We start from the raw sequence: 15,794 nt of genomic DNA on the forward strand, positions 1-15,794 counted from the left end.
TGGAGCTGGCCAGGAGGCCTGGAGTGACCCCCTGGATGAACTGTAGGGGCGTCCTCACACTGTATCTGTGATGAACTCCTACTGGTGACCCTAGTCTCTTGCTTCTCACTCACTTTTGCTGTCTCTCTTCCAGCCACCTTCTTGGCTCCCATGGGCCCAAACAGGAAGAACTTTGGGGGATCCATTTCCCTGGTGAAGGGGGAAACTTTCCCACCTCTCGTGAGAGCTTGGTGCATGTCCACCCACAATCTGGCTCACACGGACTCCACCCATTTGGGGTCCCAGCACAGAACTGGTCCATGTTGACCCCACCCCTTTGGAGTCCTGACACATGATTGGCCCACGCTGATCCCACCCATTTGAAGCCCTGCCACACCACTGTCCATGAACGCTGACCTCACCCCTTTGGAGTCCTAGCTTACGATTGGCCCATACTGACCCCGCCCCTTTGGAATACTGGCACACAATTGGCCTATTAAGTCTTGCCAGAAATGCACCTGTATGCATGCATCAACCCAGGGTCTCCAAACAGCTTTTCCTACAAGGTGTCTCCACCCATCCATCAGCATCCTCAGCAGCCCCGTCACCGGGGTCCAGTCACCAAGCCTTCCACCCCAACCTCGTGGCCTCTTACTTCTGGTTAAACTCCTGGGAAAAGCTTCATTGCAAATGGCCTGACATGCACCCGAGGGCTGGTCCATCACTTGGTGATAGGAGAGGAAGAAATGGTAGGCTGGTCACCCAAGAAGAAGCCTCATATTTATGCAAACACCACATCCTGCTTCTTGTCCACTAGCTGCCCCAGGACGGCTGCCCGCTCAGTGTGAGCCGCACCTTGAGGACATCCAGCTGGTGAGACCTCTCCCCCTCTCTGCTGCCTCCCCGAGGCTCACCCCAGAGTCCTGGGCGCCCACTTCTGCTCAGTGGGGTGGGCTGGTCACCCAGGCCCATGCGATTGTCTTCCCATGGCTGCCGTCTGACCATCGACCATCAATCAAACAGACCAATCCAGTCCGATTGCCTTAATGAGAAAACTAGCCAGGATGGGTTTGAGGATTTCAATTGTGCAGGCAACCCCAGCCGATCGAGCCCAGGGGCCTGACCCCTGCTTGGAACTTAATGACTACAACACTCCAGGAAGAAAAAACAAGAATTGATCTCCGAAAGGATCAATATGGAAGTTGGAGGCAGATTGGACCCATGTGGCCCTAGGCTGCAGAGGGAAGGGATAAAGCCTGGGGCTCACCCCCTCCAGCCCCCCTGTGATCTCTCACCCAGGCCGCGGTCAGGGCTCACGGGGAGCCCCACAGTCTGTGTGTGCCCAGAAGCCACAGCCCTGCCACAGGAAGACCTGCTTGTTCCCACCTGTCCTGGGCAGCAGAGATGACACAGGGACAGCCCTGTCCTCCAACACACATGGGGTGAAGGGAGACAGATGTCACAGTGTGGTCCCCATTCCGAGGATGAGTATAGACACAGAGGTGTGTGTGTGGGGGAAGTGATCCACAAAACAAACAAGGAACCCCCCTTCAGGAGAGGGGACCCCAGGGAGCTGGGGTCTCCAGGGCCAGCCAAGAGCGAAGCGATAATAATGATGGCATTTCTAGAACTCTTTCTTTGCCGGGTACCAGGCCAAGTGCCCCACACGCACACACTCATTTGTTTGTGACAATCTTAGGACAGAGGAGCATTGTGTGTGTGTGTGTGTGTGTGTGTGTGTGTGTGTGTGACACTCGTGGGGCTTGAGCTCAGAGCCTTGTGCTTTTGCGTAGCTTTTGCACTCAAGGCTAGTGCTCTGCCAGTTGAACCACACAGCTCCACTTCCGGCTTTTTGCTGGTTAACTGGTGATAGAGTCTCACAGACTTTTCTGCCAGGTTGGCTTTGAATGTCCATCCTCAGGGCTCAGCCTCCTGAGCAGGCATGAGCCACGGCACCCAGTGAGTTGCTGTGTTGGCTCCCACCTCTCGCGGGGGGACATCGAGGGCATTACACGGCCCCAGGTGGCAGAGCGGGACCCACACCCCGCCCTTCCTTCGCCATGGTAAGCGCCAGGCTGTCACCAAGCATGATCGGGCTCACTCTAACCTAGGTCTCAACTCTGTGAGACGTGAGGGCAGACCTGCATCCCTCTCCCAGAGTCTCTGGTGATACCAGGCTCCACATCACCATTTGGGGACCCCTGAGAGGCCTTCTGCACTTCAACAGAAAAGCTTTCAAACAGAGGCTCTACTTCCCCCGACATGTGCCCCCCAGGGAGCTCACAGCACCCGGCTTTCTTCCTGGAATCTCCTGCTTCTGCCACCCAAGCAGCCAGCCAAGCCCGCAACCTCTGAACAATATATCCAGAACTCAACTGCATTTCCCCTTCCCCCATCTCCCGGGCATGGGAGATGCAACAGCATCCAATGCCTGCTTTGCTTCAGTCTCCTCTCGTACCACCTCTGTCCCTGCCCACCTCTCAGACTTCACCCCTCCTCATCCTCAACCTGTCCTGTCTCCTTCCTTCTCACAAGACATGGATATCTGAGCATCCCAAGTACGACTCTACCTCAGGGCCTTTGCACGTGCTCCTTCCACCTCCCAGAAAATCTTCCCTTAGGTACATGGCCCTATCCCTCCATTTTCCTTTACTCACATGCCATCTCTTTGGAAGGCTCTTTTTTATTCTATTTTAGGTTCAGAATAGTTACCATACCACTGTCACCATGCTCTGTCTACCCTGCTTTATTCCTTTCCAAGAATTTACCATTGCCTGTGTCTTTGTTTATCATCTGTTGACAATCTCTACCTCCCTGCCTCCAACTGAATTGTGAGCGCCATGAGAAATAGACTACATGGAGGGAGAGAGAGAGAGAGAGAGAGAGAGAGAGAGAGAGAGAGAGAGAGAGAGAGAGAGAGAGAGAGAGAGAGAGAGATCACGCACACGTGCGATAGAGAGATCATTTGTTGTTGTTTTGGTCAGTTGTGGGACTTGAACTCGGCCTGGGAGCTGTCCCTGAGCTCTTCAGCTCAAGGCTAGTGCTCTACCACTTGAGCCACAGCACCACTTCCAGTCTTCCGGTGGTTTACTGGAGATAAGAGTCTCACAGACTTTCCTGTCCAGGCTGGCTTTGAACCGCTATCCTCAGATCTCAGCCTCCTGAATAGCTAGGATTACAGGCGTGAGCCACTGACACCCAGCCATTTGTTGCTTTTTTAGCTTCTCAAATTTCCATTTGGCTCTTTACATCTTCTGTTCCTTTGTGGAGTCTTTCTATTTTGATACGTTTCCATATTATTTTTGATCACTTGGTCTGGTATTTTTGTAATGGCTGCCTGGAAGTCTTGGCCAGATAATTCTGCCATCTGTGTCGCTCTCCTCACTAGAGTCAGCCTGGCCATTGCTTTTCTTCATGCAAGTGGGGATTTTCATGGCTTTCTTTTTTTGGTGTTGCTGTTGTATGTCCAGTTATTTTTGTCTATATTCTGGACATTTTAAATATTACCCGATAAGACTTGGAGCTTTTGTTTATATCCGTTCTCTGGGTAGAATTTTGAATTATAATCTGCCTGCTAGAGCTTTTCATTTTTTTTTCAAAATCGGTAGGTGTGGGTCATTCTGCCTGGGTTTTCCAGCTGAATTAGTGAGAGGTGAGGAGCAGCTGGTGCTTAGGCCCATCTCTCCACAACCAGGAGCCCTGACTTTATCCTGAGACCAGAGAAGGCTCCCTCGGCACTCCTTCGAGCTCAGTAAACACTTCTGGAGTTCACGAAAACACAACATACATGTGACAAATAAGGACCCCTGTCATCCTAACCCCAACCCTCACCTTTGCCACGAGAGTGTCCCACATACAGATGCGAACCCTGAGGATGAGAGATGACCTCGCCTTGACCACAGACGGCCAGGCGTGGTGGACAAGACCCGGATCCACTACCCTGATTGCCTTCTCTGGAGATTACAATCAAGCTGAAAACGCAGGCAGGCAGGAAGTACCAGCCCAGAGACACAGGATCTGACACCAGCTCCTGCAGCGGGACACGGCCCGGACACAACGGGGCAGCAGCGTGACAGATGGCGGCCACAGCCACTGTTACATTTTAAAAATTTGTGCCGGCCAGAACCCAGGGTCCGGGCTCTGTCCTAGCCTTCTCTCAAGGCTGGTGTTCTACCACTTGAGCCACAGCTCCGCTTCCAGCTTGATGGCGGTTAACTGGAAGATAAAGAGTCTCAGAGATTTTCCTGCCCACGCTGGCTTAGAACCGTGATCCTCAGATCTCAGCCTCTGGGTTTTAATCACTCAGAGCCAGCAGGGACAGCGAGGATGCCCAGGCCCGGAACATGGAGACTGAGAACCTTTGTAAGAGGCCCCAGGCCTGGCTGGCCAGCCCGCCCCTTCTCACCCCGACATTCCTTCCTCCCAGCCTCACTCCCTGAGGGCAGGGACAATGTTCCCCAATAGTATTACAGGAAACACAGGTCCTCAACTTGTGGGACACGGGGAGAGCGATGCTGGCGGTGGCCAGGTGGGAAGTAAGCCACGCCGGAGCCACGTGGGTCCCGCACATGGGCGTGGGGTTCATCTCCATGCCACGGCGTGACCGCCATACACAACCGCTCATGGGCTAAGGTGGCCACCTCCCCAATGTCATGAAGATCAGCACCATGTCACAGCACCCACCATGGGCTCTGGGCTGAGCACTTACCAGTGCGACAAATATCATGTCCACCCCCCACCTACTGCGACCACGGCTTCTGGGCAGGGACGGGGCTTCTGTGAAAGGCTCCCTCCTTCGAGGCTGGAGTAACGGGGGCTCAGACATCGCCTCACTGCCGATGCTGGGGCAGAGGGCGGAGGGCAGAGGGTCTTCCAGGAAAAGAAAGCCCCCGAGCACAACTAAATGGGCTCAGTTCTGTCTCTCCGTGGGCTCCCACCAACCTGCCTTTTCCCCTCAGCTCTGTCCCCCATCCTCCAGGGTTTGGGTTCTCCAACTCTCTCCCTGGGACTCTGCAAAGAGGCCCTTTCTACACAACAGAGGTGTCTGCCTCACATACTTCCCACACGGGAGGTCCAGAGATATTGCTAGAAATGCAAATAAGATGACGCCCTCCCAATCCCTCCCACTGTTAATGCCGGTCAATTTCCCTGCCCCATTGCTTTCCAATTCAGGATCAAGTACAGGGTCTGTCATGGCCAACTGCATCCCTGATGATCTTACCTCCCTCGGCCCCTCCAACCCAATCAGTCTCAAACAGCGCATGCCCGCACACGCGCGCGCGCGCACACACACACACACACACGTGCATGCATACCACCAATCCTCACAAAGCCCAGTAGGTTCCTCCCCCCCCACCCCTTGGAACACGGTGTGTGGCTCTCTGTCTGTCTGTCTGTCCACCACCACCAGAGCAGAGGCCTGTGAGGATGGGCCCTGCAGCTGCCTCTGTATGTCGGATGAGGCCCAGCACAGTGGCCGCCTGGCCAGCGAGCTTCACTAAAGTTGTGAATGGACCAAGATCAGGATGCTGGGTGCCTTGGGGCCTGTCCGTGCCCTGCCCAGGTTCACACAGAGCACTCTGCCTGGCAGCCCAGCCTCAGCATGGCCCCCGCTGCCCAGTCCTTCCTTGTCTCTTCCTTTGGCCGTGGGGATGAAGCCGACCTGCACCCCCAAGTCTGCTCAGGGCCTGCCTCTTCCTCAAGCCATCCATTGACCCTCTGGATCTCAGCACCCTGAACTTGAGCTCCCCCAATATGCCAGCTACCGGGTCTTTGCTCTTCCTTTCTCTCGGCCCTCCAACTCCGAACCCTCCAATCCAGCCCAAATCCATTGAAAACAGCTCCCTTCTTTGTCAAATTATCACCCACAGTAGACCTAGGGGGCTCCTCCAAGGGCAAGTACGTCTTCTGGAGCCAAAGGGCTCCACAGTTGGCCACACTCAAAGACATATTGAGCCCAGCGCAGTGGCTCATGCCTGTAATCCCAGCCACCTAGAGGTATTGATGGAGAGGATCGTGGTTTGAGGTCAGCCCAAGCAAAAAAGTTAGTAAGACCTCCAGCTCAACCAATAAACTGGTCGTGGTTGCTCACACTTGTCAATCTTAGTTACTCGGAAGGCACCAACAGGAGGACTGCGGTCCAAAACAGACCCCGGACAAAAAAGCGAGGCCTAAACATGAACAGACAAGGAAGATGAGTAAGTGTTGGGGCTGCAGCTCAAGTAGGATAGCACCTCAAAGTCCCGAGTTCAAATCCCAGGACCACACGAAGAATGTTTTACGAAATGCACAGATGAATGAAGAGGTTCTAGAAACATCTCCAACGGTCTCACCTTGGCTACTCTCAGGCCAGACTCCTGGCTCTCCCCTCCTCTCCCCGGACAGGTGAGGTCAGCGAGCGCTGAGCCAGCAGGGACCTGGGGCCTCTCGCAGTCTTTTCAGGGAGACAGCCCCAGGTTTGGGCTGCCCGGGCCCTCCTGGCCTCCCTCTCCTCCGAAGCCGCCCGTGTGATCTGCAGCCAGCTCATCAAATCCCCTTCGTCAGAGGCAACGGAGCCTCAGAAGCTCGGCGTCTTCATGTATTATTCACCCCGATGCATTATTTATCATTCGTTTGTTTATTTATTATTAATTGGTGTTTCATTATTGATAATGACGTGGTTATACTATGGATCGGGCCTTCCCGTGACCCTCAGCCTGCCCACCGGCCTCAGCCGATCCCCTGCCCTAGCTGATGCTGGCTATTTGTCTTCCCATTTTGTAGAGGGGAGACACTGAGGCCAGAGGAGACCGGGGCGAGTGCAGCCAGCCCTCCGGCCACCCAGATGTCTGGTGGGAACGGTGGTCACCATCAGCAATGGTGGTGACGGCAGGCAGAGCGTCCTGGGCTGACGTCTGGACCCAGGGTGGGGACACCTGCCAATCCCAGCTCCACCCGGTCCCTGCGGGCTTCTGTCTGTCTCATAACCACCATGTCGGGGTCCAACCTGACAAGACACTCTTCACATCTCTCTGGTACATGGCACACCTCCGGGCCCCAGCAGACTGCCGCCAGACGCCCCACCCCGCTCCATTCCCTCTCCCTCCCTGGTGCTCAGCCAGCCCCGCTTCCCAGTATTCCTGGCAAGTCGGCAGGGGCTATCTCCAGGGGTGGCTGGGAGGGGGAAGGTCACTGTAGGGAGGAAGCCTGCATGCTGGGTGTGACAGGAGCAGAGAAAGACCTCTACTGTGGGGTCCGAGATTTGGGGTGAGGTGTAGGGCACACAGGAAGTACACCATGGGCTGGCCACAGAGTATCTGAGTATCTGGGGAAAGGAGACTCAGGAGGTAAACAAGTGGAGCCCTCCCCCTCCCTCCCCTGTTTCACTGAGACCCAGCAGACCTAGAGCCGATCAAAACCGTAAGACCAAGACCCGGGCCCCATGACCCTTCTTCCTCACCAGTGTCTTCCCCCTGGCTATCTTTTATCTGACAACTTGCTGCCACATTCCAGAACTTCCTCTGAAGTATTTCTTTATCCCCGGTCAACACAGCAGACAAGAAACACCCAGACGGGGGCACCATGCCACAGGAGACTCACGGGGTGCTGAGACCACAGTGCCATCTCCAGGGCTGGGCCATGCTGCTGGGCAAAAGGCCAGGGTCCTGGGCATCGGTCCTGGTGGGGGCAGACAGTGGCAGGAGACGAGGCTGGTGGGGCCTTCCTCCTCATGGACACAGTGGACAGGACTTACTCCTCTGTAGCCTCGACCATCTCATCTGAAAAATGGGTTTGTGGTGTTTATTCCTTTCCAGGATCGCAGTGATGCTCAGATGGGAAAGGAGAAGATTCTGGAACCTGGGAGTGGGGGGCGTCGCTTTTGGATGAGGACAGCGATGAGAATGCATGACCCCGAACCTGGGAATCACACAGCTCCGGCCACTGCAGCCCCCAGAGAGTCACGTCCCAGTTCAGAGCCTCATCTCCACCCAGTAAAGGCAGGGGACCTGAGGGAGCGAGGCAGAGCTGTCACAGCAGGCACTGTTGGCCTAGTGTGCAGAAGCTTTCCCAAACCCAAGAACCCGGTCTCAGCACCACGAGGCCGAACTCACGAGCCATGGGGAGGTGCGTCTGACTTGGAATAAAATTTAAAATATGGATGATCAGTTATTACCGAATATTTTACGAAGAAGAATAGTTATTGCTCAAGGAATGCGGTCTCGGCTAGGTTATAAAATGGTCTTAATAAGTAAAGACGAAGCAACTTAATGAAAAAAATTACCATTTAAAATAGGCCACCAGAAAATAACAATGCCTTATAAACAAGGAGTCCTTTAGCAGGGTAGAATTAATTGCTGGGGCTCTGGAGCTAAGTGCAGAATAAAGGAATCTTTCGTGTGTGTGTGTGTGTGTGTGTGTGTGTGTGTGTGTGTGTGTGTGTGTGTGTGTGTGTGTGTGTGTGTGTGTGTGTGTGTGTCTTTTTTTTCCCTCTCCCCCAAAGGCAGCTAGCAGTAGACTAGATTACCTCATTTTGGCACCAAAGCGTCTGGAAATCTGCAAAGGGAAACTCTCCGTAACGATGTCATTTCCCTGACCCTATTATGTTGAACTTGGCCTGTGCCAAGCTTACATGAAATCACGTGACACTTCCCTAAGGCCGAGCTGGGCCCAAGTCACCTAGGTTGCAAGTATATAGTGATAATTTTCTAAGGCTCATATCCTTGGGCCCAGGCAGCAGCTTCTAGGCGCTTCCAGGAGAGATTTTTACCTCTCCCAACCATCGGGAGTTATAAAGCCTAGCCTAGGGCCCATCTACAACCCCTAGGGGCCACTCAAAAACCTTTCATGACATGTTTGATTGTGGCTGGGCAGAGAGAGGCCAAAGCACAGCTGAGGACCAGCTGGCCCGGTCAGCAGCACCCAGGGCCAGGAACCCTGCAATCGGAAGAGGCCAGCAAACTTCTAGAAGCTGAAGCTTCTAGAGAGTGAACTTGGGGAGGGGGGGTGAGTGGGGGAGGAGGGTTTGGGAGAGGAGGTGGTGCAGGGCAGGGAGCGTCTCCAAATCTCAGGACTGGCCAGCAAAGGCTGGGAAGAAAGATGGCCAAGTGTCCCTAAAGATTACCCCACACCTGCCAGGCCCTCCAAAGTCTGTCACCTTTCAGGGAGCACTGGGCTTGCCACTAGGGAGCACCTCTCCTTGTGTCTAGAGAAGCTCCCCCCCCCAGCCCCGCAGGACAGCCCTTCCCCACCCTCCAGAATGCGTTTTGATTCTGTGATACAGGAATCGGCAAGCAATGTCCTTTGCTGCCACTCCAACAGAACACATTTATCCTGCCCAGCAAGCGGGTGCTGGCCGCGCATGCAGAGTGACTTTGGGGCTCCCTCCTCTCTGCTCCCGCTCTGCCTGCCTGACAGCAGAAGCAATCTGGCCTTCATATTAATACTTTATTAAGTGCACACGTCCTGCAAGATAAACATCAGCCTATTACGACCGCTCCGTTACAGAGGGCCTGCCTGTCACGGGGACCTGCCAGCCGGGGTTCCCGCCTGTCACCTAACACCCACCTGATGAGGGAGGCCTGAGGATGTGTTGGGGAAGGGGACGGCCCAGGAGCAAGTGGGCTGAGGTGGGGGAGGGGATGTTTAGTTCCCATCCCTCAGGACTCCACCCCACCTGCTTCCACAGGGGACAGAAAGCTTGGGCCTACGCAGGAGCCGTGACAGACAGGGCCCGACCAGGTCCCAGCACCTGCCCAGTGCAACTTACAATTCCAAGGCCATGGAGGTTGGGGGGCGGGGCAGGGGCAGGGCGGCAGCCACGCCCCACAACCCAGCACAGAGGCAGGAGAGAACACGGGGTGGACCTGCACCCCTCTGCTCCCTAACCTTGCATGGGCAGAGCTTCGGTTCTCTAATCTATTAAGTAGGAATGGGGATGTTTGCCACCCAGGGCGTGAGAAAACACGCAGACAGCGTTAATGCAGCACTCCACGTGTGGTTAAACGATCACGTTCCTTTCCGCAAGTGTAATCTCTAGCAAGAGGCACAAATCTCAATCAAACAATGATGAATTTTTACATATGGGCACACCACTGGGATGAAAATGGAAAACAATTTCCAGCTCCCCAGAAACCCCCCCCATTCGCCTCACCAGTCACTACCCCGTACCCCTAACATAACCTGTGGTCCTGCCTGCCGTCATGGGCTGGCCTTACCTTCCCTTGGCCTGGATGAGCAGACCCGTGGGCCGCACCCCAGTGTGTCGGGCTGCCGTGTCTCCCTCCACCCAGCTCAACCCTCACCGCGCATCACACCGATCGGTAGTTTGGGTTTTAATAAATGTTTCCTGGGTTAAGTATTCCATCATGGGAATAACACAATCCGTGTTCCCATTCTACAACGGAGGGATATTTCATTCGCAGCTAGAAGGAATAAAGTCTATTATGGCCATTAAAATGTTCTCCCTGCCAGGCACTGGTGGCTCACGCCTGTCATCCTAGCTACTCAGGAGGCTGAGATCTGAGGATTGTGATTCAAGGCCAGCCTGGACAGGAAAGTCTGTGAAACTTTTCTCCAATTAACCAAGGAAAAAGCTGAAGTGGAGGTGTGGCTCAAATGGTAGCGTGCTAGCTTTCAGTGAAAAAGCTAGGGAACAGCACCCAGGCCCAGAGTTCCAGCCCTAGTACTAGCACAAAGGAAGGAAGGAAAGGATTTAGGGAAGAAAGGAAAGGAAGAAAGATTTACAGTTTACCAGCTGATAAACAGTCTTTGTACATTGTTGCTGATGTGTTTGTGTTCGCTCTGAGTAAATTGACTTTCTGTATGTGTGGTGCCTGCCTCTAACTCTGACCTGTTTTTTTGCTCAAAGCTAGCACCCTACTCCTTGAGCACAGCTCCACTTCTGGCTTTTTGGTGCCTCACTGGAGATAAGAGTCTCATAGACTTTCCTGCCCCAGCTGGCTGTGAACATCAATCATCAGATCTCAGCCTCCTGAAAAGCTAGGATTATCAAGGGAGCCACAGTCTCCTGGCCTCCACAAAGACTTTGATCTTCAGGAAACAGTGTTAACTATTTATATAACCTGGTTAGATATGATAAACAATGTGGATTCAAAGATGATTATTTAAAGCCCATGGAAAGCTTATTTATTCCATCCCCCCCCCATTTTTTTAGTGGCACATGGATTTGAACTCAGGATTGTGTGCTTATTAGGTAGACACATTACCACTGGACCAGGCCTTCAGGCCTGTCTCTTGCTGTTTATTCCCAAGATAGGGCCTCATTTCCTGCCTGAGCATGTGCATGGACTTTGATCTGCCTATTTTAGGCTTCTGGGATGGAACACATGCTATTGTATTCAACTTGGCTCCGAGGAGGTAGAGTCCTGTAGATTATTCTGCCCAACTGGCCTCAAACTTCAATCCTCCTGATCTCAGCCTCCCAAGTAGCTGGGATTACAGGTGTGAGCCACCATCACCCTGTGCTACAAAGGATCTGTGCAGATTCTATGCCATGTGGTAAGGGGCTTAAGCAGGGGACTGAGGTCTGATTACAGGTCCCAGGGCCCAAAGAACTTTCTCTCTGGGGACACAGACTCAAAGTCTGAGGATCCAACATGCTCTTTGGAGAGGAGACGGTGTTTGGAGGAGGGAAGGTGGGAGGCCAGTCGAAGGAAGTACACAACCCCAGTCAGTAACAAGCCAGAAAGCAGGGACCTCAGTCCTACACCTTGGGACGACCTTTATGTCACAGCCTGGATGGGGGGAGTTGAACTCCTACCCGGAGCCCTTCGGTGAGAGCCTGTCAACCAACACCTTGTGAGCAGGAGTAGAGCATTCAAGCCTAGCCCAGCCAGACTTTGCAGCCACAGAGCTGTGAGACACACAGGTGCTTTTAGTGACTGCTGGGGTAGTCTTTGTTATGCAGCAGCAATCACAGACGAATACACAGATACCAGGGTTTCGTGAAGCACACTCTTTCTGTAAGCCATCATCGGAAATGGCAACGTTGCCCCTGTAAGGGACCAGTCTCTGGCACCCTGCCAGTCTCTCCAGCTCACACCATTCCAGCCACACTGGCCCCTCTGCTCTTCCCTAAACAGCCCAAGCTTGTTCCTGTCTCGGGGCCTTTGAACATTTCACTCTGCTCTCCCAGGATGCCCCATTATCCCAGCTCTGCACATGTCTTTCTCAGTTTACTTTGTTCCTCTGCTCAATGTCAGGTCTGCACAGATGTCTTCGTTCGCTGGTCTAAAATCGGCACCTCACTTCTCTTGCCCTAGAAGTGCTTTATTCATTTTTCTTATGGCAGCATTTCTCAGCCTGGCAGTCCACTTTATCTGTTGTTTATTACTGATGACATGTGTCCTTCCACCCGCCAACAGGGATGTCAGCCCCCGCGGGCTCTGCTGTGCTGTTGGCTGAGCCCCATCCAGAGCTCCAGGCAGCTTCTCTGGGCCTGACTGGCCGTGTGTGGTGCCTCGGATGATCGGGACACGGTGCGCAGCGTGGCTTCCTACTTCCCGAAACCCACAAATCATCACGCACATTCTTCATCGTGAGACACGTCGGCGCTCAGGCCAGGCGTTCCAGAGATCCCTCCCTGGACGAGCTGTGTGGCTTTTTCCTGTGAGTCTCTCAGAGTTATCATTCACGACTTCAGGGTCTGATCCTAGGCTATATTCAGATTTGAATTGCTTATTTAAGTCCCAGGCCTTCAAAGGCTGGGGCTGAGGTGTCAGCGATGTCTGCAACGGTGGTGTCCATGGCTGCAGGAGGTTCTGTGCACTTCTAGAAGCTGAGCGGAGCAGGTGATCACCTCCTTGATGATGATCCACAGCAGTGTGTGTGTGTGTGTGTGTGTGTGTGTGTGTGTGTGTGTGTCTGTGTCTGTTTGCTATGACTTCTACCTGACAGGAGCTCAGGAAATGTATGTGTTTATTGCACCAAGCGACAATGAACACATGTAATTATGAAAGAAACAAGAGCTCCACCTGTGAACTGGCACACAGAGAAAATCACTGCTAATCACCTAGAATTCTGTCTGTCCGTGTCGACTTTCCAAAAGGGGCTGCAGCCTCCGAGGCCCACATCCAGGCCTCCGAGCTGACCCCAGGCCTTGGCCTGCATGAGCTACCAAGGAATCACCTGTGGAATCAGATGAAATACGATGACAACTCCCCGCCCCACCCCAGTTCCCTGTTCCACTAGGATTCTGTTCTGACCTGTGTCTGCTCAGGACAGAGAGAAAGCAGCCATGATGCTGGCAGGTGAGCCAGCCTGGATTGTTCTATGGTTTGTGATCGAGAAGGCCTGGCAGTCCATGCTCCATGCCCAGCTCTCTCCCCTCACCCGGCCCCCTCCTCCAAGCACAGAGACTCAGGATTCAGGAACCCGGGGGCTGCAGGGCTGGAGGCCAAGGCTGACTTAGGAATGCAGATCACCCCTGGACCAGGAAGACCTGCTGCCCTGCTGTTCAGAGGCCCAGCATCTTGGCAGCCTGGCAGCCTGACACCCTTTTATCCTGGCTCCCTGGCATCCTAGTCTCCTGGTACCCTGGCATCCTGGTGCCCTGTCATACTAGTATCCTGGTACCCTGGTGCCCTGGCATCTTGGCACCCTGGCTCTCCCCAGACTCACTCAGCTCATTGGGAAGAACATGAGTAGCAGTGGCAATGGTGCCCAGGGCGACCAGCCGTGGCCATGGACAGCTGGGTCCACAGCCCTCTGTGGCCTTGTTTTCTCAACTGCTAAACGTTTCCAGACACATTCCACCTGGGCTTGGAATCCTCTTGTCTGCCCACTGACATGGGGCGGGGCGGGGGGGGGGTGGTTACGACTTCCAGATAAAGAAAACCAGCCTCAGAGCAATGCTCAGCCAACCACAGCCCTGGGTCAAATCCCACTCGCCCCAATACGTTTTCATCCTTGCAAACGGCTACTTTTATAGTGATCATCTAAATACCTGTGGAATAGCTCCGATTCTGACTCTTGGCCTATGATGTTTAGCATCTGTCCCTTCACAGGAAGAATTCACTGGCTCCAGGCTTTCATGGGTTAATACTGAAGACAAGAGTCTACGTTCCCTCCCCACTCACAATGGTGGAGCCAACAGAAACCCCTTAGAGGCCCTCATGTCCCCCTCACATTCCGTCTTGCTGCCCAACTTCCACAGAAGTTGCCCCAGACCCAGATGCCAGTCCCTGGGATGCCGGTGTTGAGGGGTGGGAACGTGGTATCGTCCCTCTGGTCCCCCTTCTGGTATTTGTCCATCTTGAAATAAGAGGAGCAAAAATAGATGAAGAAAGACCACCAGAGCGGAGTGAGGGTCACAGTGCGAGGCACACTGGCAGTGGGGATTGCAGCTCCGTACGGCCCTGTGCCAGCTGCAGCTGGCACTGGAGCACCAGCCCCCCGTCCTGGCCCCCCGGAGCCCCAGGAGCACGGCAGCTGTGACAATGTGGCGGGCAACTCGGCATGAGGGACGCGTGGGAAGACGTCTGAGAACTGGGCCGAATGGACGTGGAGGCAACAGTAAAATGTGGGAGGCCATGGTAGCAAACGTGCGGGGATGGCTCCAAATGGATTTTTTCCTGCACTTTCTGAGGGGCTCTCCTGATCCAAACTGCGACAAGCTGTGGGAAAGGAGGCAGGGAGGCTCAGGACAGGGAGGCTGGGAGACCCAGGACAGGGAGGTGTCTGTGGGTGGATTTAATCAAGGCAAGAAGAGAGAACGAAGCTCCTCCCCTTCCCTCCAGGGTGTAGAAACTGGTGCCCACACCTTCGCAGCCCCCTGTGGCTGTTTCTCTGAGATCCAGGGATAGAATCTGAGATCCTCCATCAGCACAAAGAAGGCAGCAGAAGACAGGCAGCCGCCTCCACCAGCCAGTCCCGTCCAAAGAACCTGCTGGATAACGACTCCAGCCCCGCTGGACGGTCCCCCGCACATGGGATGGGCTCCCAAGCGTCCACCCAAATGTCTTACTCCACTGACCCGGAATGTTGACCTCTAGGGGGCGCCCTCCTTCCCTCCCAGACATCACAGAGCCCCTGGTACTTCCCACCCGACTCCCCGTTCAGCCTTCCAGCCTCCTCAGTGGGGCGATGGCTGGAGGACTTGCTCTCTATGGAAGAGACTCCATATCTTGTCTTCTGTCAGTACGCCTCTCTCAGGTTTGGGGCTCTGTGTCCTTGAGTAAACACCGGCGCTGTTTACATATCTCCTTGGAATAGATGTGGACTCCAGGGCTCCTTCCTCTGGGATAGATAAGGCAGGTGACACTGTCCCAAGGGCTGTCTGAGGGAGGGGACAGCACGCAGGTGAGGAGGGCTGAGTCATACAGTATGGATGCGGGTGAACTGTGAATCTTGGTTTATAAATGAGGAGACCAAACCCCAGAGAAGGAGCACGCACAGAGGAAAAAGCAGAGGCAGGATTCGAACCCAGACCCGAAGACAGTCCCTCCACTGTCCTCCAAGAACCTTGAGGCTCTTGTCAGGGGGTTTGGGGCCCTGGAGCCCCCTGTTCTGACAAAGCAGTCACCCAGGGATGAATTTCCAGGGTGCTGGGGTTTGAGTGCCTGAATCCTGAACCCCAAACCCCAGGCATCTTATCTGGCACAGTCAGGGTGGGGGTGGGGAGCGGGCTGCCGATACCACGTGGCCACCGGCGTTGACATGTGCTCTTGCTGATATCACTCTGTCCTTGTGGACAATAGGGGTGAGGATGCAAAGTCAGGGTCCTGCAGCGATGGAGGAGGTGAGGGAGGCTGGGGTTGGGTGAAGGAGGGGGTGCCGGTTCCCCATGACCACGCCATGGGGAGGGCCACGCGGCTGAG

At 54.3% G+C, this 15,794-nt stretch overlaps 1 protein-coding gene across 2 annotated transcripts in view; it reads right to left on the reverse strand.

The window, feature by feature from the left end:
- Igsf21 (immunoglobin superfamily member 21) overlaps nucleotides 1-15,794 on the reverse strand; it is a 183,619-nt gene that overhangs the window by 113,669 nt on the left and 54,156 nt on the right. The window lies entirely within an intron of this gene.

Source organism: Dipodomys merriami, unplaced genomic scaffold (assembly GCF_024711535.1).
Source record: "Dipodomys merriami isolate MVZ:Mamm:240054 unplaced genomic scaffold, mDipMer1.0.p SCAF_28, whole genome shotgun sequence".
Taxonomy (NCBI): domain Eukaryota; kingdom Metazoa; phylum Chordata; class Mammalia; order Rodentia; family Heteromyidae; genus Dipodomys; species Dipodomys merriami.